Raw genomic sequence first — 22,815 nt, 5'->3', positions numbered from 1 at the left:
TCTGAGTCCTACTAGACTCACAAATAAGGCATTACTGGACATAACTGACCATCTTTCCACCCATGAGACCTTTCTCAAACATCTCTCCATCTACCATCTAAGAAAACACGCTCTGCTTAGATAGGAAAAAAATGCTCCTTTGTTCCTTTCCAATTCATGAAAATCAACACTGAAAATGGAGCCAAAGGACGGGGAACCCTTCCTTCTTCCAGAAAGCCTTATTATCCACCCATAGATTACTACTCATTATACATTGTTTTAAGTATGTTGACGTAAATAATCCATAACCAATCTATAAATCAAAATTGGGGTGAGCTTATTTTGAGCCAGACATGAGGACCATATAGCCTGGGAGAGTCCTTCCACAAAGGAAGGGAGCACTCCAAAGAAGTGGGATGCACTGAGTGGTTATATACCGTCAGAGAGCATGTATCGCATATGATTCAAACGTCCCTTTGACAGTAGTCACAAGATCGCCCTGTTGCACAGGGCGATTGGTGGACACAGCAGGGGGCAGGTCTGCTGTCTGGAGCTGGGTGATCACAGGCGAGCCAGGTGGTCACAGGGTGGGCGCAGCAATCAGTTCCTAGCCTAGGGAGAGATGCTTATCCTTAAGGAAATGCCAATGTGGGGGAAGGTGCACCTTTATCGTAAGGCCATCTGGTCCTGTCTTTGGGACATAGCAAATGCTTAAAGCAGATAGAAATGCATGCTCCAGGGCCATGCTAAGCCCTTTCAGAAAAAACAAGGCCACGCCAAATTAGGTTTACACCAAACGGGCTTCCTCATATACTCTAATATCCTATTGTTTGCTGTTTGTTTATCAGTAACAATTCGATAATATGTCCACTGAAGACATTCTCTACCTTTAGCTTAAAAAAAAAAATCAGAGGCCGGCTGCGTGGCCGAGTGGTTAAGTTCACATTGGCGGCCCAGGGTTTCGCCAGTTCCAATCGTGGGAGCAGACATGGCACCACTCATCAGGCCACGCTGGGGCAGCATCCCACACGCCACAGGTAGAAGGACCTATGACTAGAACAAACAACTATGTACCGGGGGCTTTGGGGAGAAGAAGAAGAAAAGATGGGCAAGAGATGTTAGCTCAGGTGCCAACCTTAAAAAAAAAACCAGCAGATCAAAATTCTCACTAATTCTATTAACCTAGAAAAAGGGTAATTTAAAAAAACACTTTTTAAAAAATGTTTCATTCCTATTGTGGCAAGAAACTAGTTCAATACTATTTGCTTAATGGAATGGAAGCAGGCAAGAAGTTTAAAAAGAAATAAATGATAAATCTGGGAAAGCTTCCTACATGTCATTTCATTATCTGATGAACGCCCAGAACAAATTCAAAAACATAAAAGTGGACTATCGTTCCTTATCACACATCACCTACTTATATATTTTGTTCTTACCTGATATGCCTTGAAGTATTCCTGAAACAAACAAGAGAAGTTATTTCCTCTAACTCAAGATGCGAGACCATCCTTTCAACTGGCAATTATCACCTATTAGATAGGGACATGACTGACTTCCTTTCATCAATATACAACAGAACAGAGGGCCAGCCCCACAGCCGAGTGGTTAAGTTCAGGCGCTCCCCTTCTGTGGCCCAGGATTTCCCTGGTTCGCCGGTTCAGATCCTGGGCACAGACATGGCACCACTCATCAAGCCATGCTGAGGCGGCATCCCACAAGCCACAACTAGAAGGACCCACAACTAAAAAATATACAACTATGTACCGGGGGGCTTTGGGGAGAAAAAGGAAAAAATAAAATCTTTAAAGAAAAAAAAATACAGTAGAACACATGGCCAAGTACTCAGTCTCAGATACCTGTGAACTAAAATTTAACATTTTATATATTTATATATCTCTTTCTAACTTTCCTAAACTCTGAATCTCATTATTAAGTGCAGAAGAGTATCAGAACAAAGCAGGAAGGATCCTATTCATTATTTTCTGAGCACTCTGGGTCGGAGCAGTGCTACAGGCACAAAGGAACACAGCAGATTGAAGCCTACCCTGGAGGGAGGCACAGGAGCACCCCGGTGTCCACACGGAAATGCAAAGCAGACTCTGAACGCCGCTGGTGCTAAAGGTAGGAGCAGAATTTTAAAGGGCACTAAATCACATGCTGCCTGAGGAAATCAGAGACCAGAGATGCTTGCAAACGAGCTTAAGAATCCTAATACCTAGAGTATTTAGATACACAAGTAGTTCTACTGCCCCACAGCCATAAGCAACGCTTGCTGTTTTTAGAATGGCCAAAAAGTCCTTACAAACTGTTAGACAGGATAACAATTCTAAGAGTAAAACCAAGCTATGCATAAATAAGATACAGCTTTTGAAATAAGGTATGAAGGATATAAACAAGACAGAACCTTCTCTGCTTTGACATATGCTGCAATCCTTAGAAATTTAACTATGTTTTCTCAGAAATTAATTTTCCCCACTTTAAGAATAAGGTTTTTAAATTTTACTTCTTCTTAGGTAGGATATTAAAACAGAAAGGGAGGCCAGCCCTGTGGCCAAGTGGTTAAGTCCGTGCACTCCACTTCAGTGGCCCAGGGTTTCACCGGTTCGGATCCTGGGTGTGGACCTGGAACTGCTCGTCAGGCCACACTGAAGTGGCGCCCCACATAGCAGAGCCAGAAGGATCTACAAGTAAAATATACAGCTATGTACTAGGGGGCTTTGGGGAGAAGAATTATTAAAAAAGAGAAAAGAAAATGGCAACAGATGTTAGCTCGGGTGCCAATCTTTAAAAAAACAAAAAAGAAATCAAATTGCTTTAAAAAAAAAAGCGGGGGGGTCAATTGTGATTTTAAGTCCTCTAAAAACACAGAGTTTGAAAAAACACCATAGGGGGCCAGCGCCTTGGCTGAAGGGTTAAGTTCGCACGCTCCGCTGTGGCAGTCCAGGGTTTTGCTGGTTCGGATCCTGGGTGTGGACACGCCCCCACTCATCAAGCCATGCTGAGGTGGCGTCCCATATGCCACAACTAAAAGGACCCACAACTAAGAATATACAACTATGTACGGGGGGGGGGGGGGGTTTGGGGAGAAAAAGGAAAAAAATAAAACCTTTAAAAAAAAAAGAAAAAACACCTTATAATAAATATATAATAAACCATCAAAGTTTTCCTAGCTGACTTATCCAGTAAGTCATTTTCTCCAATTAGGCTTTAAATTGTCTTTCCATTCCTATATTACCATTTCCATCACTATTCTGATCGTCATCAGCTTCGCTTTTCTTCTCCCGTATCTCCCTTTCTCGAGTTGGAAGTTCTCTCAAACTCTATTCATGCAAGAGAAACGCCGCCTTTCTGAAGTCTCGCCCCATCCCATCCCAATGCACCAGTGAGCCTGCAGTTACCCTCCTTTCACCGCTAGGCGGTGTCCTGGACAAATTTAAACCAAACCAGATTTCTGACACACAATACCATGCTAAACCCTAGAATCATTTCCAAGTTGAAATAAAAACGCAGAAAGGAAAAAAACTTCTAAAAATCTTGTTAAGACATCAGCTTACAGAACAAAGGCTGCTCATATCCACTTACTCCTTACCAACAGACATCAGAAGATGTGTAACCACCCTCAAGCATTAACCTACATCGCAGCTGACCTTTGGCGCAGACATGCCGACTGCACTCCAGTGGAACGTAACAGGTAACACCGGTCTAAGTGACAGGGTCAGGATTGCACTGCAATTCTGAAAAGCTGAATTAAAAATAATCTACCAAGTTTTAAAGTGTCCCCTTTAAAACTGTAAAAAATAACACATAAACCATCCCACCCCTAACCTGGTTTTCGAGTTTGCTAGATTGAAAACTGTCAATGATGGTGAAGAGCACACGGTTGTATTTGTTTGAAACTGTCCAAAACAGAGTTAATAATTCTACTCCTGGTTCTACCCCCAAAAATAATGGGTTTGCTTAAAAAGGAAAGCTACTGTATGACACTTCATTGCCCATATCATACCAGAATTCTTTATCCATAATTCAGTCTTCAGAGTATTACTCAAACAGTACTCCCCACCCAGCCCTCCAGATAAGCCTCTGTCCTGCAGCAAGAAACACTCTCAAACCTACCACTTTCAACTCAAGAAAACAAATTTAAAACACTGATACTTTGAAAAGGATGCCGAACTCATCTCAAATTCTTTAAAGGCCCTTAAATTCCCAACTTTCTCATCCTCTACAGCACCACACTAAGCATAGTTAGGCCAATTTCAAAAGCCACCTTCTCAACCCCTTTTGTTCTCCCACTTCCCACCAAGTCATCCACACCTACTAACTACTACACCAAGCCAACTTACTCCCCAAACTCCTATTCTGCATAATGCAAAACATTCCACAGCTCTTCGATAGTGTGCACAAGCACTCATCTTTTTGTTACAGATCATACAAATACAAAAGTTGTAACCCCATGACAGCTGAAGTTTCTTACTGGAAACAAGGAAAGTCTGGATTAAAACTTCCCCCAGTGGGGTGCACTGGGGGGGGGGGGGGGAGGATATAATTCCTAAACCATTTTTTATATGTATAATTATGAGGGTGATTAAACCTGAAGAGTCAGCAAACAAAGTCAAACAGGACGGGTTTATCTTTCCCTTTTTTGGTCATTTAGTCTAACTTTTCTACTAAATCATTTAGTTGCCTTAAAAGATTCTAGCCATAAAATCTTACTACGAATCCACAACTGAAATAACAACGTTGAAACAAGCAGCGCTGCCCAACCCACCCTTCCCAGGCAGCCCCTGGACTGGTGGTCTCCACCGCCATTCCCTTTCCGCAGCTCACAGGAGCTAGTGAGTAAGTTCACCCCTCAATACAAGGTTTGCAATTTACCCCTCTTTCGTCAATTCTTTCCTTACTTGGCCAAAAGTTGCTATAAACTCGACTTATGTAAACTGCGTTACACTTTGAAAGGAAACAAAGCGCAGCGGCTCTCTAAGTAGTGAGCTGAAAGTCAGGCATTTTGTTAATCAACAAACTTCCGAGAACTCCGCGGGGAGCTGTGGCCCCGCGGCTCCGCGTCCCCACGCGCTGCCCGGCCTCCGTGCTCGGGACGCCGCCTCGCACAGGCTCCCACTCTTCCTGTACACCTACCCCGCTCCTGGCCTTGGGGTCAGCTACGTGGGCCCTTCAAGAAAAAGCCAGCCTCTCCCGCTGTGAGCCCCGCGCGGCCGAGCGGGACGGGCCGAGCGGGGCCCCGGCCGCACACGGCAGGAGCCGGCCCCCAGCCCGCGGCGCACGGGCGCCACCGCCAACCGCCGGCGTGGGGACGCGGGGGCCGGGCGGGGGGCGGCGGCAGGTCGGGACGCGGGTCCGAGCGCCGCCCGCGCCTCGGCGTCGGCCCCACACCCGTCTCCGGCCGCGAGCCCGGCCTGACCGCCACGCCGACCCCCGACGCAGCCCGTCCCCAGCCCCACACCGGCCCGACCCCAGCCCCGGCCAGCGACCCCCGGCCTCTGCCCCCCGCCTGACCCCCACCGCGACCCCGGCCGGCGCAGCCCGCCCCCGGCCCCACACCAGCCCTCCACGCCGGCCCCGACCCCGGCCCGCGCCCCCCGGCCTCCGCCCCCGGCCTGACCCCCACCGCGACCCCGGCCGGCGCGGCCCAGTCGGCACACGCGTTTCAGGCCCGGGTCAGGTCGGCGGCCCGCCCCTGCCCCGCGCGGACGGCGCTCACCGAGGACGCGGGGCCGACGGCGGGACGGCGCGGCGGGAAGGGGCCCGGTCTCCCTCGGCTCCGGCGCGGCGGCGCTGGTGACGGTGACGGCTGCTCCTCGCGCTTTCCTTTCTCTCCTTTCTCCAACAACAAACAGGAAGTGCGTCACGCAGCGGCGGCGCGGCGACGTCCACTTCCGCCCGGCCCCGACGCCGCGCATGCGCGCCGCGCGCCCCGCCCCGCCTTCCCGAAGGTTCCTCTCGGCCGGTCCCCGAGTCCCGGCTGACCCCCCACAGCGTGCAGCCGGAGGTCCCCGGCGGGGAGGCGACGGAGCCCGGGGCCTGTCGGGGTCTGGCTGGGTCGGAGTCGAGTCCGCACGCTGTGGCCGCGTGCTGGGGGGCTGGCCCGCCGCCTCTGGAGCTGGCCGGGCGCCGCGGTCCGGACGGAGCCCCCGCGCGTCTCTGCGGGCCTGCCCTCCGCTCCGGGCCGGGCCGAGGACGCCGCGTGCGCGCCCGGTCCGATGCGCCGGTGCCGGCTCAGCCTCCCCGCGACCCTCCGCGGGGGAGGCTTGGGTGGGAGACAGGGGGCGCCCCTTTATAGCAGCCGGTGCCCGGCCTTCACTGCTCCTCTCGTTCTTCCTACCTCCGAGCCAAGGATTGCTGCTGGGGCGTGGGAACTGGCCACCCCAAGATGTGTCTCTTTGGCATGAGGGTTATCTGGGGCTGGTTCCTTTTAAAAACTACTGACATGGGAAAAGCTCTGAAAACCGAGCCGACGTAGAACTTCCCGGTTGTAGGAGAGATTTACATGTGTAAGGGGATCTCCCTCTGTGTACCAGGAAGAGGGGTCTGACCTTATCTCTGGAAGCTCTTAACAATGGGGAAGGCAAACACTTAAATCTGCATGATAACCCTCCCCTTGTTGACAGTGCTTTTCTGGTCATCTCACATAACTGACTCCCTCCACCCCCAACATCCTCCTTTGACTTCAGCTGAAGATGGAATTTAAGATGAGAATCTCCCTCATTTTGGCAAGTTACTCAGTTTTCCGGAGGGTCTCCCATGTATACGGGTTATAAAGCTTTGTTTGATTTTCTGCTGTCATCCTGTCTCACGTGAATTTAATTCATAGCCGGACCAGAAGGATCCAGAGTGGGTAGAGCATTTGTCTTCCTCCCCCACACTGGATAGTGTGCTTATGCAGTTCTTGTGTTTCTTAAGCCTTCATTGGGTTACTTAGAGCATATCGTTTTTAGCAGATGACCAGTTAGCAAAAGAAAACAAAACGGGCCAGCCTGGTGGCGCAGCAGTTAAATTCGCACGTTCTGCTTTGGCGGCCCAGGGTTCACTGGTTCAGATCCTGGGTGTGGACATAGCACTGCTTGTCAAGCCATGCTGTGGCAGGCATCCCACATATAAAGTAGAGGAAGATGGGCACGGATGTTAGCTCAGGGCCAGGCTTCCTCAGCAAAAAGAGGAGGCTTGGCGGCAGATGTTGGCTCAGGGCTCATCTTCCCCTCTTAAAAAAAAAAATTTAAAAATATATAGTAAAAAAAAAAAAAGTTTTTCAGCTGAGTCAATTCTCTCTTCTCTTCTGGTTCTGTAAATGCCTGGTCAAAAGGTGGGAATGACAGAATATTTGGTTTTACTGTGGACATCTCATGGTAACACATAAGGTAATCCCAGCAGAGCCTGGAATTTCATTCAGGTATACGCAGTTTGGCACTGTCACATGTAAACGCATCTACCAGCAGTTTGGTGGAGGTTTGTGTCCCTTGCAGTATTGACAGTACTGTCACGTGACATTTCACATTTAAATAAGTCCCTACGGCAAGTGTGAGCTAATCTTGAAATGCAGACAGCACAGAGACTTGAATTTTAAATAGTAAGTGGTAGACTAGCCACAAATAACTTTTTCTTCCTCCCTCCCAAAAAAATATTTATTAAAACATCTGTCAATGTAGTGAACTGTATCACGAGAAAAACCAACTGGTAGGAAGCAGGGTGCCAGCCCTGCAGGCACCCGCGTGGTGTTCGAGGACAACAGAGTGAACGCCCTGGAAGTGGTTAACACAAAACGACCAATAACCATCCTGTAGATGAGAGAAATAAGGTGAGTTTACTTGAGCCGGAGTGCGGATTATAACCTGGAAGGCCTTGGAAAACCTTCCAGAGAAGCATGGGTTTCAGTACAGCTTTACTTCTTTTTAGAAGAAAGAACATAGGGTAAAAACGCCCAGGATATATTTTCATCAAAGTTTCAAAGAGGTGTTCAGTTGCAAAAAGGCAGGTCAGCGTGACCCTGATGTAGGGAAAGGGACTAATCCAGGCGTTACCAACAGGGCATTACCAGTAGGGTGTAGGAGGGGAAGTCTGCATTCTTATCCTAAGAGAGTGCATTCTTTACTTTAATGGTTAAGCAGACGTGCACTGTGTGTGTTTGATAGGCCATCAGTCAGGCTTTTTGGTTCCAGTCAAACCAGTTTTGAACCTGAACCCCATACACCTCAATATGTGAAAATCTCAAAGTTGAATGACGTGGCAATATTTAAGTAACTCTGTGAAACAACAGAGATCTTTCAGGATAAGATTAAGGATTTATTCCAAAATTCATGTTAGCCCAGATGGCAGTGCTACTGAAAACTAGTTCAGAGTACAATCACTTCAAAAAGGAACAGCAAAGATTTCAATTGGGGTGAAGGGCATTTGGAGAGGATGGAGGAGGCAGAGTGCAAAAGGACAAAGTCAGCCCAGGGAGAGGGAGCGGGTCGGTGTGATGGGAGCAGAGGCTTTAGACCGTGACAATGGAAATAGAGATGCAGAGGCATTTGAGCCTGTGTGGAGGCCAAGGGCTTTACCCGTTAACTGGCAGGCAAAAGAAGCCAAGCACTGACAAATGTGTGGTTTGCAGGATGGGAAAAAGAGTAGGGAGACTGTGGCTTTGTTTTCTCATCTGTAAAATGGGGGTAATAAGCTTGCTGTGAGGATTAATTGTATGTGCTCAGCTCAGTACCTGGCACTCAGTAAAACTCAGTAATTACTGCTCTCCTGTGTCACGGCCTCTTTGAGAAACTGATAAGAGGTACTGGCTTCTCCCCAGCAAAGTGTGCAAGTGCTGTGAGGGGGTTTGTAGACAGGGCACACATACACACACACACACACACACCCTGCTAAGTCCATCCCTGAGTCCAGGAATCTCAGGTGAAGGTCCTGCATGACAGTTGGCAATTTTTATCAAACTGAAATTTACCTTTGATCCAAGGATAACATCTGTAGAAATTTGCCCTTAGGCAATAAATGCAGGACTGAAGAAAGAAAAAAAAAGATACATACGAAGTCATTGATCACAACTTTGCAGATAATCAGTTCCTCCCTACCAGGAAATAACACACAGGCCATAAAAATAATAATATAGTTATATTTATTGACATCAAATATATCCAAGATACATTAATGAGACAGAGAATATAATGTGATCCCATTTTTGTAAAATTGTATTCATTTGTAGGGGGGTGCCCAGCCTGGTGGTGTAGTGAGTGGTGAGGTTTGGGTGTTCTGCTTCAGCAGCCCTGGGTTCGTGGGTTTAGATCCTGGGTACAAACCTACACGCTGCTCATCAAGCCATACTGTGGTGGCGTCCCACGTAGAAAATAGAGAAAGATTGGCACAGATGTTAGCTCAGTGACAACAAAAAGTACTAATGTGTGTGTGTGTGTATAAATGTATATGTGTGTACATGAAATACACACACATGGTATGGGAGGAAAATAATTTTCCCTCTATTCTTCTGAGTTCTTTGCTGAGAATCTCTTCTATAAAAGACAAATAAAGGAGAAAAACAAATACAAGTTTATTAACACGTGTGCTTCAGATATATGCGACAGACACCCAAGAAAACAGTAAACTCTACAAGCCACTGATGCGGGGTCAGTGAGCTGAGGAGTCGAAAGAAAGATTTCTTGGACTCTCAAGGTCTGGCGGTAGTGCTCTTTTATTTAGAGAATAGTGTGGAATAGCATGGGGACAGGACCCATGGGCAGGCAGAGCTGGTGCCAGCAGGCTGCTGCTACTGCTGCAACCATGGGTGGAGAGTAAGGCTAAATTTAAGGCATAGGTATGTGAGCCATCTCTTTACAAGACAAAGGAAAGAACATGTAAAAAAGTTAAAATGGTATCAGTGCAGGTGGGGTCTGGCCATTGGGTGGTCCCACAACTTTTAGATAAGAATCAAATCGGATTAAGTAAAGGCCAGAAGACCCTAAATCAGTTACATGAGGTTGCCAGATGGTAACTAATTTAAGTTCTTGCCTTCCCCATTAAGAGTTTCTAGAGATAAGGCCATCCCCCTTCTTCCTGGCACAGAGAGGGAGGCATCTTCGCAGATGGAGGTTTCCCTTACAAAGGTAAATGCTTCTCAGCAAAGGGCAGTCAAACTGCAGTCCTCGGAGCGTGCTTCTCATGTGCAGTTTTAAAATTAACCAGCCTAAAATCTTCATCAGCCACCATCTTAAATAGCATCTTCACCTAAAGACAAAGATAGATGTTGGGTGAGGGGAGACCAGTTAAGGGAGGCTACCAGGAGAAGCACAGGAAAGAAGGGTGAGCTTGTTAAACAGACTCCAGTCGTGGCTTTCTCCCTTGAGAAGAGTTTCTGGTGATTTAGAGTCACCGTCCTCTTCCTGGTACGGAGAGGGGGCACCCTTACAAATGGAGATTTCCCCTACAAAAGAGTAGACTGCTCTGTTCCCAGAGCTTCTCCTGCATCTGCAGTTTCTCAAAAATAACTGGCTCAAAGTAATCCTTGTGCCAAAGAGGCATATTCTGCTACTTCAACATATACACACAGAAAACTGGAAGAATATTCGGTAAATGGTTAAAGTCACTTCTGTCTAGACAGTGAGATTTCACATACTTCTTCTTTCTGATTTTTTGTATTGTTCGAACTTTTGTTACATATAAAATGTATTTATTTTTCTTATTATTACTGTTCAAAACCAATAAAATCATTTTTATAAAGTAAAAACCATGAATGACAAAGTGTGTCCAGAAGTGTGGTGTGAGGTGGTTCAGAGGTTGAAATAAAGTGGGGTAAGCATGAGCAGGATATTTGTCCATTTACTGAACATTTATTGCACAGCTACGGTACACCAGCACTGTGCTGGGCTCCAGGCACAGGTCCAAGAGGACAGGACTCCTTCCCTGGAGGAGCTTAGAATCCAGTGAGGCGGACAGCCCGGGAAACTATGGGTTCTAGTACAGTGTAGGCGTGCTCTACGGCCAGCAGGCTCCAGCCAAATCAGGATCAAAGCAGGCACGGCGCGAGGTCAGGGAGACCTTCCAGAAGAGGCCAATCTTGAATGAGTTTTCAAAGATAATCAGGAGTTAATAGTTGGAGCCCTGCGTGGATGGAGAGAATTCCAGACAGAGGAAACATTTCCAAGAGTGGCCGGGACCAAAAACAAAAAGAGATAAAGGGTTCTATTTTTAAAGCTAAAGCTGTTCCATGTTCTAGGAATGGCAGCAGATTCTTATTTCAGACGGAAACATATTTTTTGTTTATGCAAAGGTAATCCCATCGGCAAGGTCCAGAGGAAAGAGATGGAGACAGAAAGCCTGTGTGGTAAGGGGAAGACTTGTTTGTGGAGAAGAGCATCTCTGTCAAAGTTACTGGATTGTAACTGAGGAAGGTGGGCAGGAAGCAGGGACTGGGGTGGAGGAGCAGAGGCCTGAGTCCCGTGGCCAAGGACGGCCAGGCGGGTGGCCTTGGAGAAAGGGCGCAGCCTGGGGACAGCGGGCTTCAGAAGCAGTGGGTCCTGACGTCCAGTCATTAAGTGTTTCCGTGCTTTTTCACTCCTTCTGTGACATCTCAAGTCTTCAGCAATGTTTACTAAATGCTTGTGTGTGAAGCAGGGCCAGGAAGAACGAATGAAGGGGTAGAGCGTATGCGTGGGAGCAGGGCAGTGGGCTGGAGCAAGAGGAGACCATGACAATGGGAAGGGTGCCCGCCCAGGGATCCTAAGAAGGAGGGCATGGTGAGGCGGAGGGTTCGAGACTTCCTGCAGTCCCTTCAGGAGGAGACACATGTTTTATTGGGCAGCTAAAGGAAACATTGACTCTGAAAGCCTTGGAAACATTTCAGGGTTATGAAAGAAAAATCTTGAGGTCCTATGCTTGACTAGACACAGTGGGGTGAAGGAAAGGGAAAAATAAAATTCGTTTCTACAATGTTAAGGTTTTTAACCAGGAGAGGTTACCTTCATAGACATTGGGTGGTCAAGAGGAAGAGCCAGTTCGAGTGGGAGAAGAGAGAGTTAAGATGTTGGCCATGGGGAGGAAGAGGAGATAGTGGGATCTAACTGAAATTACCTAGCCGGCTGTCACCAGTCCCCTGGGACTGCGAAGACCTGTGGAAGCTGCACATCTGAGTTTGAGGGCCTCGTTACCGTGGGAGGAGGAAGAGAAGCCAAGGAGGGAACAGCACGCAGCAACAGACCCTGGGAAATGGGCATCTCTGCCCTCAGAGTAGAAGGAATTTCCAAAAAAGGCTTGGTTAGCATTGTTGACGAAAATAATCCATAACCAATCTATAAATGAAAACTTAGGTGAGTTTATTCTGAGCTGAAATCTTCCCGAAGGAAGAAAGGGCACCGAAGAAGTGGGGTGCACAGAATGGTTATATCCCCCCAAACAGGGTGTTTCACATAGGATTGAAATGTCCCTTTCACAATAGTCGCGAGACTGCTCTGTCGGCACAGCGATTGATGGAAACAGCAGGTAGGTCTGCTGTCTCAGTGAACACAGCAGGGTTGCAGTCTGTTGTCTCCAGCTGAGTGGTCGCAGGTGAGCTGGGTGGTCAAAGGTGAGTGCAGCAATCAGTTCCTAGCCCAAGGAAAAATGCTTATCCCTGAGGAAATGCCAATGTGGGGGGAAGTTGCACCTTTATCTCAAGGGCCTTTGTTCTGGCCATAGGAAGTGTCTAAGCAGATATACAATGGGTGCTCAATAGCCACAGTCAGGCCTTTTTGGAGAAAACAAAGGCTGAATTAAGTTTATACCAAATGGCTTCCTCGTATACTCCAATATATCCTATTGCTTGCCATTTTTATTTGTCAGTATCATGGAGTGAAAACAAGAATGAGAGCTGAGAAATGTTCTTGATTATCATGTTGGTGGCCTTTGCTGGAGTAGGCGCAGGACACTGGTAGTTATCTGGGATTACCGAGGCGCTTTGTGGGGAACCCAGGCGGTGGTGACATGTCCCGTAGCAGACGGGAAGAAGGACGACCGCTGGAGAAGGAGTGTCAAGTGAAGCCTTCGGTTTATCTGGCTTTGTCTTCTGTTTGTTTCTGGCTGTTACCGCAAAGACGCATCTGCATATTTCTAATCCAAGAGCCATGGACACAAAAGGAATTGAAGAGGCTGGAGGGAAAAGTGATCCTTAACCGAGCTCAGTCTCGGCAGAGGTCTGGAGCCTTGAAGCTTTGGGACGAAGTGCAGAGGTAGAGGAGCTCACTTCGAAACAGAGGGATTTACACCTGCTCCTTCAAGAAAGACAGGAAGAGGAAAGTAGAGACAGAGCAGGTCAGATGTGGAAGTCCTGCCCGTGACCTGACCTCAGAAGGAGGAGAAGTGGAGAATGTGGTGGACTGGGGACAACGGTAGGGAATGTCTGGGACTGCAAGACACGGTCAACACACGTCAAGGTCAAGCATGGAGAAGGTCCCTGATCTTCTCAACAGAAAAGGAACAGAGAGGAGCTCATGAACACTTGGAGCTCGCACAGCACCGAGCATCTGGGACCACTGATTCCTTAGAGGAGTGGGAAGAGAGAGCAGGGCAGTGACCACAGCGACGTGATGCCCCAGTTCCCTCAGTGACGTGTGCCCCTGAACGCCCGATAAAACGTCAGTGTTGACGATGCCCTGCCAGGAACCACGCCACAAGCCCCAGTTTCCGTGTCTGTAAAATGGGAATAATGACAGCTACTGTACCTTATATGAGGTTGGAAATAATTAGTTCTTTGAGATCCCCAGATGAAAGGTACCATGAAAGCACAAGTATTCCACGAGAAATGGGCCATTTCACATATGATTCAACCTGTGTTTCTCTAATGAAAACACTGCATTCGAAGCCTCAGAGAAGCATATGTCAATCAGCAGTCTCAAAGGGTACCAAGATTTCATCACCTTCCGAGAATCCTACAGGGATGAGTGGTTTATGGTTCAGATTTCCTGCCTTCAAGACGAATTGCCCACAGCTTGTATCAGAAACAGCAGCTTGATTCCTGAAAAGTCAAACACATTAAACAGACACTTTCACTCTGGTCAGGATTTTGCTGTCCCGTCTACACATATATTCTTAGAAATCACTTTGTCTTAACATCAAGATGTATTGCTAAGTGGAAAAAAGCCAAGGTGTGGAACAGGGTGTGTGCGGTGCTACCTTTTGTGTAGAAAGGGAAAAGAGTAAGAATAGCTTGTGTTTGCTCAGGAAACTCTAGAATTATTCCCCAGGCACTGGGGGGAGGGGAGGGGTGGGGGGGGGCAGTGTAGGAAGTGGGACTTTCCCCCGAATATTGTCTCTATTAAGAGTGTTAAACTATGTGACTATATTACCTGTTGAAACTGTAGGGGTCTGAAATTGGCCACCCCAATGTATGTCTCTTTGGCATCAGGATTATTTGAGGCTGATTGCTTTTGATAAACTGGGACAGGGAAGGAGGCTCTGAGGAATGGAACTTGCCCTTTGTTAGGACATATTTACATTTGTAAGGTAAATCTCTTATCTGTAAAAGGTGCCTCCCTCTCTGTACCAGGAAGAAGAAAGGAGAGGACCTTCTCTCTAGAAACTCTTAATCAATGCCAAAGCAAGGACTTATATCTGCATTTTATTGTGCTAGTCTGGTAACCTCCTGTAACTGACTTCCCTCCTCCCCCCAACATTGGCATTTCCTTAAGGATTAAGCATCTTTCCTTAGGCTAGGAACGGATTGCTGCGGCTCACCTGTGATCACCCAGCTCGAGACAATAGACTTGCCTCCTGCTACGCCCTCAGAGATAGCAGACCACTACCTGCTGTGTCCATCAAGCACTGTGCTGACAGGGCAATCTTGTGACTATTGTGGGAGGGACATTTCAATCATGTGAAACACCCTGTTTGGGGGTATATAACCACTCTGTGCACCCCACTTCTTCGGTGCCCTTTCTTCCTTCGGGAAGAAAGGCCCTGGGCCATGGTTCCTCATAAAGCTTTGTTTAATTTTCTCTTGCTATTCTGTCTCATGTGAATTTAATTCGTTCTCTGGCCAGATGAACCCACATTTGGGAGAGGAAATGTCTTCCTCCCCTACAAAACTTTTTGAAAACTATTTTAGAAATAAAACATGAAAAGGGAGATCAGTCCGTAACCATAAGAGCTCCAGGATGCATTGTTTAGCTCAGGACAGAATACATAGCGTGATCCTATTTGTATGTAAAAAAGCGTATGCAGATCCCGGAGAGAGGAGTGCTGGGGTTGGAGCAACAGGGGACACTGTTTGAGTTTTTTATGTATATTTAAAAAAAAAAAAGGACTAAAAAGAAGAATCCACTGTCTAAGTATTATGTATTTCTCCCAGATTCCTTAGGACCTTACTGGTTATGGATTGGTTATAGTTCTACTGAAACTGGAGTAGAAGCGTGTCCTTGTTTTCAGGCACTGCATGCTGGAGGAGAAGTGGTGCCGTGATGTTTGCAGCTTCCTTCAAATGACACACCACACACAGCCAGCATATATATACACACACACGTGTGTGTGTACACATGTACTGAATCATTTGAAGGAAGCTACAGGCATAATACATGGATGTGCGCACAGAGAGAGAAAAAGGACACGAGATGAAATGTTAATAATTGATGGATCTAAGTGAAGGGTATAAAATATTCATTCTACTCTTCTTTTAACTTTTCCGTAGCTTGCAAATTTTTCAGAAAGTTGAGGAGGCCCTAAGAGGAGAAGACTGTTGGAGGGTTGGCCTGGAAAGCAGAATAAATGGGGGTAAAGCCGTGAGGGGTCCGGACCTCTGGTTCATGTGCTTCCTGCTGTTTGAATCTTGCACATGAGAGTGTATCCACGTGTAGAATCCACATAGACCCAGGAAAAGTGTGTTTGGTCGGCTTGACCTTGAAATTGGGCTGGGCCAGACTTTTCTTGATCTGAGCTGTGGAGCTTCAAGTTTACTCATGGCGCTTTATGGAGGGCAAGTCACACTGTCTTTTTTTTTTTTCAAGATTTTATTTTTTTCCTTCTTCTCCCCAAAGCCCCCCGGTACATAATTGTATATTCTTCGTTGTGGGTCCTTCTAGTTGTGGCACGTGGGTCGCTGCCTCAGCATGGTTTGCTGAGCAGTGCCATGCCCACACCCAGGATCCGAACCAACGAAACACTGGGCTGCCTGCAGCAGAGTGCGCGAACTTAACCACTTGGCTACGGGGCCAGCCCCCAAGTCACACTTTCTAAACTTTAAATGACCCATTCTGTTTTGCTTCTCAGGCCTTGTATGCTCTGATTTCTTCAAGGACAGACAGACAGGCTGTCCCACCTGAACAGGAAAATTACACAGGAGACAAGCAGAGGGCTAGCTTCCTGCAAACCCAGTGCACCTCCACCCTCAGTCCCTGCAGTGAATAACCTCACCATGCTGGCTTCTTGGAAAAGTCTGAGCTCCTGACAACAAGGAAACACTAGGCCTGTGTCCTAGGAGGAATCCCCAGCGGGTTCTGTTCCTGGACTCAGCAGACCTGCACATCACTAGAGACAAAGTCATATTAAATGGTAAGTGATTCCTTCACACAGGAATTCCACCCCACCTCTGAACAGTCTTCTCCACGCCCCGTGCATCATCCAGCATCACTGTAGTGGAGCTACAGTACACACCGCCTCTGGGAACAAAGGAGCACTTCAATGCTGGAAACTCTCTGTAGCCTCTTATTAACACCGACTGCTTTTCTTTGATCCCCATATGGCTGACCAGCGCCATCACAGTCACATCACCAAACTATGTGTTAGAGTAATTTAAGTGATGAAAATATCCATAAATAGTTTCCTTATTTAGTTCATCTTGCTGAGCAGTTGATCTGCACACCCCTTGCAGTTAGTGACGTTCTCAGCAGGGGCCCAATAAATATTCACTGAATAACGAGCCCGTCCCCATCGTCCAAGAGTGGGAAAGTGCCTTGGAGAGCCTCTGAAACAGACTGAAGATGCAGCCCTGAGATGAGACGAAGCCTGAGCCCCAGGAATAGTCAGGCTTGTCCCCATCGTCACCGCAGATGATTTCAGAAGGGGCGTTCTTTGGGTGCTGTGAATTAACACACTGAAGATGCTACTACGGAGTTCCCATTCCTCAAGCCCAGAAGGGTGCCAGAAGGGTGTGCAATATACAGAAAAGTTACACGTCACATATAAATTAACCACATCTGTGTGTAGTTTGTAAATGGATTTCTCTAGATTCAACGTAACCAACTATACAGAACAATAAATAGAGTAATCACATTTTAGGCACATTTGAATTACATGAATTTGAAATAACGATGTGATATATGGTCAAATTATTTTCAACAAAATATTAGAACAACTGGATAGCCACTTAAAAAAAAACCTACCTCAAACCATACACAAAAAGTAACTCAAAAGAGATCACAGACCCAAATGAGAACCTAAAACTAGAGAACTTCCAGAAGAAAACAGGTGAAAATCTGAGACTTTCACAGGCAGAGACTTTCTGTACAGGACACAAAAAGCATTTGCCATAAAAGAAAAAAATTGACAAATTGGACTTCATTAAAATGAAAAACTTTTGTTCCTTAAAGAACACAGTTATGAAAATGAAAAGACAAGCCAAAGGCTGAGGGGTCCAGCTCCAGGATAAAAACCCCATGTTTCCCACCTCGCACCCACTGGGATGGCTACTGTCAAGAAGACCAAAAAGTAACAAGTGTGGGTGGGGACACAGAGAGATTGGGCCTCTTGTGCACTGCTCACGGGAATGGAAATGGAGCAGCCACTGTAGAGAACAGTGTGGGGCTTCTTCATAAATCAAAAATAGAATGCCATAAGATGCAGCAATCCAGTTGTGGGTATATACACAAAATACGGGAAGCAGGGTCTCAATGAGGCATTTGCACACCGTGTTCATAGCAGCATTATTCACAGTAGCCAAAAGGTGGAAGCACCCCAAGCGTCCATCAAGGAATAAATGGATAAACCAAATGTCTACTCACAATGGAATATTATGCAGCCATAAAAGCCAGGAAATCCTGACACACGCTACAACACGGATGAGCCTCACGGACGTCCTGCTGAGTGAAGTGAATCGGTCACCAAAGACAAATACTGTCTGATTCCACTTACATGAGGTACCTAGAGAAATCTAACTCATAGAAAGTAGAATGGTCGTTACCAGGGGCTGGGGGCAGGGGAGAATGGGGACTTCTTGTTTAATGGGGACAGAGTCTCAGTTTTACAAGGTAAGAGTTCTGGAGATGACAGTAGTGATGGTTGTACATTATAAATGTACTTAATACCACTGACCTTCATGCCTAGAAATGGTTACGTGTAAATGGTTAAGATGGCAGATTTTATGTGTATTTTTCCACAATCAAAAAACAGTGGAGAAGAAAACCCCAGGTGTGGTCTTTCAGGCTGCCTATAGGCAACCACAAAGCTTTGCCCAGGGCCTATCCACTCAGCCGCCCTCCCTGGGCTTCAATCCTCACTCTAGAGCTGCGACGGTGAGCAGCCCACCAGCCCCCTGCCCTGGCCCCCAAAGGTCCGCGGGGTGGGCAGAGATGGGCAGGACTTATACAGGAGTAGTGAGTTTATAGCAAACTCCATCAGAGCTTCCAAAAATGGGAAAGGGCTGCCTGTCCCTGTCACTGGGAGCATCCAGGCAGAGTAAACTAACATTTGTGGGGATATCTGAGAGGAACTTCAAGCAATGAGACTGACACCAGAGAACCAAACGTCTTGACAGCTCACAAATCTGTGGGACGATCATACTGGTGGGGGGTTCCCGTAGCCCAGGACGAAGCTGACGGGGCTTCCTTCCCTTTCAGTATCTATTTATTTCCTTATTTAACCAACATGTATTGAACATTTGTTATTTCCTATGTGTGCCAAGCAATGCAGAACCAATGACTGGCAGAGTGGGGCAATTGATAAGGACAGTGTGCAATGCGCATTCTCCTACAGGGGATGTGATCACAGCGCTTTGAGAGAAAATTGCTCAGATTTGCACTTTGAGAAAGCTGTCTCTGCTGTTTACAGAAAAACTCATTTTCAGGGTTTGTCACATGGAGTCCCTAGCTAAGCCTGCTCCATGCTCAAAGACCATTACCAGTGAGACTGTCTTCCAACTGCCCATTCAAGTTGTCTCCGGATATGTCATTTCCCTCTTTGGAAATATCTCCTGAAGGGAATTTGTGTGTGTGTGTGTGTGTGAAGAAGAGTCACCCTGAGCTAACGTCTGTTGCCAGTCCTCCTTTTTCTTTTTTACTCCCCAAAGACCCACTACATAGTTGTGTATTCTAGCTGTAACTCCTTATAGGTCTTCTATGTGAGCTGCCACCATAGGATGGCTACTGACAGACAAGTGGTGAGGTTCCGTGCCTGGGAAGTGAGCCCAGGCCACTGAAGCAGAGTGCACCAAACCTAACCACTAGGGCTGGCCCTGTAATCCATTTGTAAATGTCCCCCATTGTCTCAAAAATGTCTTTCACGTTGCTTTTACGTACTGGGTCCGGTCGAGGTTCTTGCGTTGCACATGGTTGTCTCTCCCGTCTTCTTTATTCCAGGCTGGTCCCCCACATCTCTCGTTTTTCATGACGTTGAGTTTGGCAGAGTCCAGACAGGTGGGCTCTAGAATGTCCACACTCAGGATTTGTCCCACCGTCTCCTCATGGTCAGATTCAGGTGGAATCATTTGGCAACGGTAGTGCGTGGACTTGGTGGGACTGACTCTACGTCAGGCCCTGTGGCCGCTGAGGACCCTGTTTGACCCCTTGCGGGAGGACAGTGACCAGCTGACTTGCTCGGTCACAAAGGTACACCTTTGCCCTTGCAATTAAGACGTCATCTGAGAGGGGCGTGTTGAAATGACAGCATTTTGGGTCCATATTAGCAGCATGGTTGATTGGAAAAGGCAGCCCACTGAGTTTTGCATCGACAATCTGAAAACTGGGAAGTGAACAGGGATGTATAGAGGAGGAATAAAGGATTCGCGCCGACGTCGTGACTGTTGGTGCCTAGGTGGTGAGGTTGCCGCTCATGTTTAGTGTCCTCCTTTGCCACTTTCTGTGTCTTTTAGACCTTCTGCAATGAACATGTATTACTTTTATAATTCTGAGGAAAAGGTTTTTAAGTTTCAAGAAGAGAAGACAAGAGGAAGAGGAGGAGGAACGTGACCCCTGGTCCACAGCGGAGGGCCCGGCTCAGGTGCAGGTGGGCAGGTAAGAGGACTGAAGGGCATTTGCTGCACTGGTGCCTTGCCGGGTCACCTTGGGTTGGTTCCGTGGACCGTGACAGAGGCCCGTTCCCCCGGCGTCTGCCCCGTTCCTGCACCCGGTCCCAACTGTAGTAGTCCCTCCCCTTAGGAATAAGCTCTCCCAGGCATCTTCTAGTTGGAGCAAGCCCTTTCCTCATGGGACGCTGGCTGAGCTGGGTCCTCCCTCTGCATTGCTGTCACCAGAACCCTCTGCAGTGCTTGCCGTTCCTCCAGCCACCGACAGACCATGTCCACTTGGTCTACTCGGGACTTCCCGGTGCTTTCCACAGTCTGACACATGACAGGTGCTCGGCGGACTTTATCTGGACTGCATGAGTGACTGAGTGGATGAATTGTTCTTGGATGGTGGCTTCCCACAGCTTGGACACACTGGAGAGGCAGAGATTTTTGTATGAGATACCAAAGGCTCAGGGGGCTGCCTACAGTCAGAGACGCTGACGACCAACACGGGGCCCAGGAGAACAACCAAGGTGATAGGGGTCCTACAACACCGGTGGGCAGGAGGCCAGGAGGGAGGACGGCAGACAAGGCCTCCAGTATCCGAAGGGCAGCCTGCTCAGGGACCTGACCATCCTGTGGGGAGTGGGGGAGCTCCCAAGGCGGCAGGTTTGAGGTCCAAGTCATGCAGGCCCTCAGGGGGACCAGGCTCGCAGCGCCGAGCCCCATGGGAATGCAGGGTGGGGGCTCCTGCGTCACCCCCCAGCGCTAGTCTCCTGGCGGAGGCGGAGAAGGGAGAGCCCACAGCTGCAGACTCATCACACAGACTTCCCCTGAGAGCCCGCTTCCAGGGCCGGTTCATTTCTGCGAGCTCTCCCTTCATCCTCATCTCCAGTTCACTCCCCACTTCAGAGGACTGTGGACCCTCGAGTGCGCCCTGCCCACTCACCTCTGCGTGCTCCTCTACTGGAAGGAGTGGCCTCCCTCTGCTCCCCTGGCATGCTCAGGGTGGGGACAGGGAGGAAGCAGGTAGACAGTTGGCTTCCAATTGTTTAAAGACGTTTAGGGATCAAACTTCTGGGACTGGGGTTGCAGGAGCCCTTCGGGCTCCAACAATCAGGTTCCAAAAGCCTGAAACCGGGAATCCCGGTGTGGGTGCTCCATGAGGCATTTGCCTGCCGCCCCCTGAGCTTGGCAAGATTGAAGTGCACCTGCTGAATGTGGCCAGTGTGAGCCGTGGACACCAGCCTTGTTATTTCCAGAAACAGCAGACGGGTAGAGAATGCACTTGTCTGTCTGCTTTCCTCACTTAGAACACGGTCCACCTCACAGAGCCACTCCAAAAAGACAGAACACATGAATGTCGCTGACCGTTTATCAGACATACGATACCAGAAAAGCTGACACTATTGAACAAACAAGAAATCCAATTTTGGATGCCATACTTTAAGATGGAAAGTAAGGAAAGCTCTCGTTTTTCTTAATCTGGTAATTTTTCTTTCTTCAGAGTAAAAATAGTTTCAAAGTTGGAAAATCACGTCAATTATGTTGTTCATTCATAAGAAATGAGATCATATGGTTCTCACTGTTATTTTGCCAGTGGGGCCAAGTGGGGTTCTTTGTCCAGTTAAGGAAAATGTAACAATGGCCGCCATTCTTTCTGGGTCAGGTGACCGGCCACACGATTAACTGACCTGACAGGCAGGAAAACTCAGTGCCACCCCGGAGTATCACTGTGCCTGGTTACCCACTGTGGGCTCTGAACTCACTCCACGTTCCTGGCCTGCCTACAACCACGATTTCACGAGGCTCTTGGCCGGCTCTTACAAAGCTACACCACCCTCCTCTTCGTAGCCTGCCCGCCCCGTTCACTTGGCAAATGTTTATAGTATTAGCAGGACTCATGGGTCAAGACAATAGATTCAGAGCAGCAAAATCCAATTGGACCACATTTAAATACCTTAAAAGCCAGAGTTGCAGCTACTCCCGGAGCCACGACGGCAGCCAACCACTGTCTTTGTGGGGCTGCAGGGCTGGCATTCCAGGGATAGTTGGAAAAACCCACATCCTCCTCAGGGCTCCGTCAGCTGGGGGGCTGCTCCTCTGTCCTGATCAGGGGTTCTTCTGCTCACTAGGGAATCCAGGGCAGACACCCCAGCCAGTGGGGTTGGGAGATGGTTGTTTTCAGAGTGGCTTTGCTTGCAACTGCCAGTGTTGCCCAGAGAACATTTCTCTTTGTTCCTAGAACTAAGCTCTCGAGTTCTAGGTTCTTGGTTGTTCTTGGCCATTCACAATGAAGACTGCGTCCCAGCATTCCTGGCAGCCAGGCTCAGGCCAACGGGACAAGTGTCTGAGGAATGCGGCCGGTTTCCAGTGTTTTCTTTAAAAGATAGCCCCAAGACTCCGGGAGCAGGGCCGCCGCAGGGCCTGGACTCCTCCCTCCCACTGGTCTCTGCGCGAGGGCAGGACCACAGTCCTGTGTACTGTGTCTGTTCCTGCGGGTCTCTATCACTTCACAGCTGACTCAGTTCTGATCAATACAGAAGAAAGTACCTCGTAACCCCAAGAAAAGTTAGGATCAAGTGTAGAAACGACAGTGACACAATCTGATCTGAGCCCTTGCTCTCCATGTCTCTCCATGTCAAGAGCAGAGGAGGGGCAGC

The 22,815-nt window shown here is 48.0% G+C and overlaps 1 protein-coding gene and 1 long non-coding RNA gene across 5 annotated transcripts in view; one reads left to right on the top strand and one right to left on the bottom strand.

The window, feature by feature from the left end:
- The window catches only part of DNAJB6 (DnaJ heat shock protein family (Hsp40) member B6), an 89,959-nt gene extending 84,074 nt beyond the window's left edge, over positions 1-5,885 (bottom strand). For all 4 annotated transcript variants that reach the window (XM_044765650.2, XM_044765651.2, XM_070516887.1 and 1 more), the window contains exon 1: positions 5,696-5,885. The gene's annotated coding sequence lies outside the window, so the exon portion shown is untranslated. The remainder of the gene's footprint in view (positions 1-5,695) is intronic.
- A 5,280-nt stretch (positions 5,886-11,165) lies between these two features.
- On the top strand, positions 11,166-20,159 carry LOC139046120 (uncharacterized). Its single transcript, XR_011505686.1, has 3 exons — positions 11,166-11,293; positions 16,204-18,068; positions 20,018-20,159. It is a non-coding gene; the product is annotated as an uncharacterized lncRNA (long non-coding RNA).
- Positions 20,160-22,815: the final 2,656 nt, after the last annotated feature.

This window comes from Equus asinus, chromosome 1, assembly GCF_041296235.1.
Source record: "Equus asinus isolate D_3611 breed Donkey chromosome 1, EquAss-T2T_v2, whole genome shotgun sequence".
NCBI lineage: Eukaryota > Metazoa > Chordata > Mammalia > Perissodactyla > Equidae > Equus > Equus asinus.
This window is presented reverse-complemented; position numbering and strand designations above follow the sequence as displayed.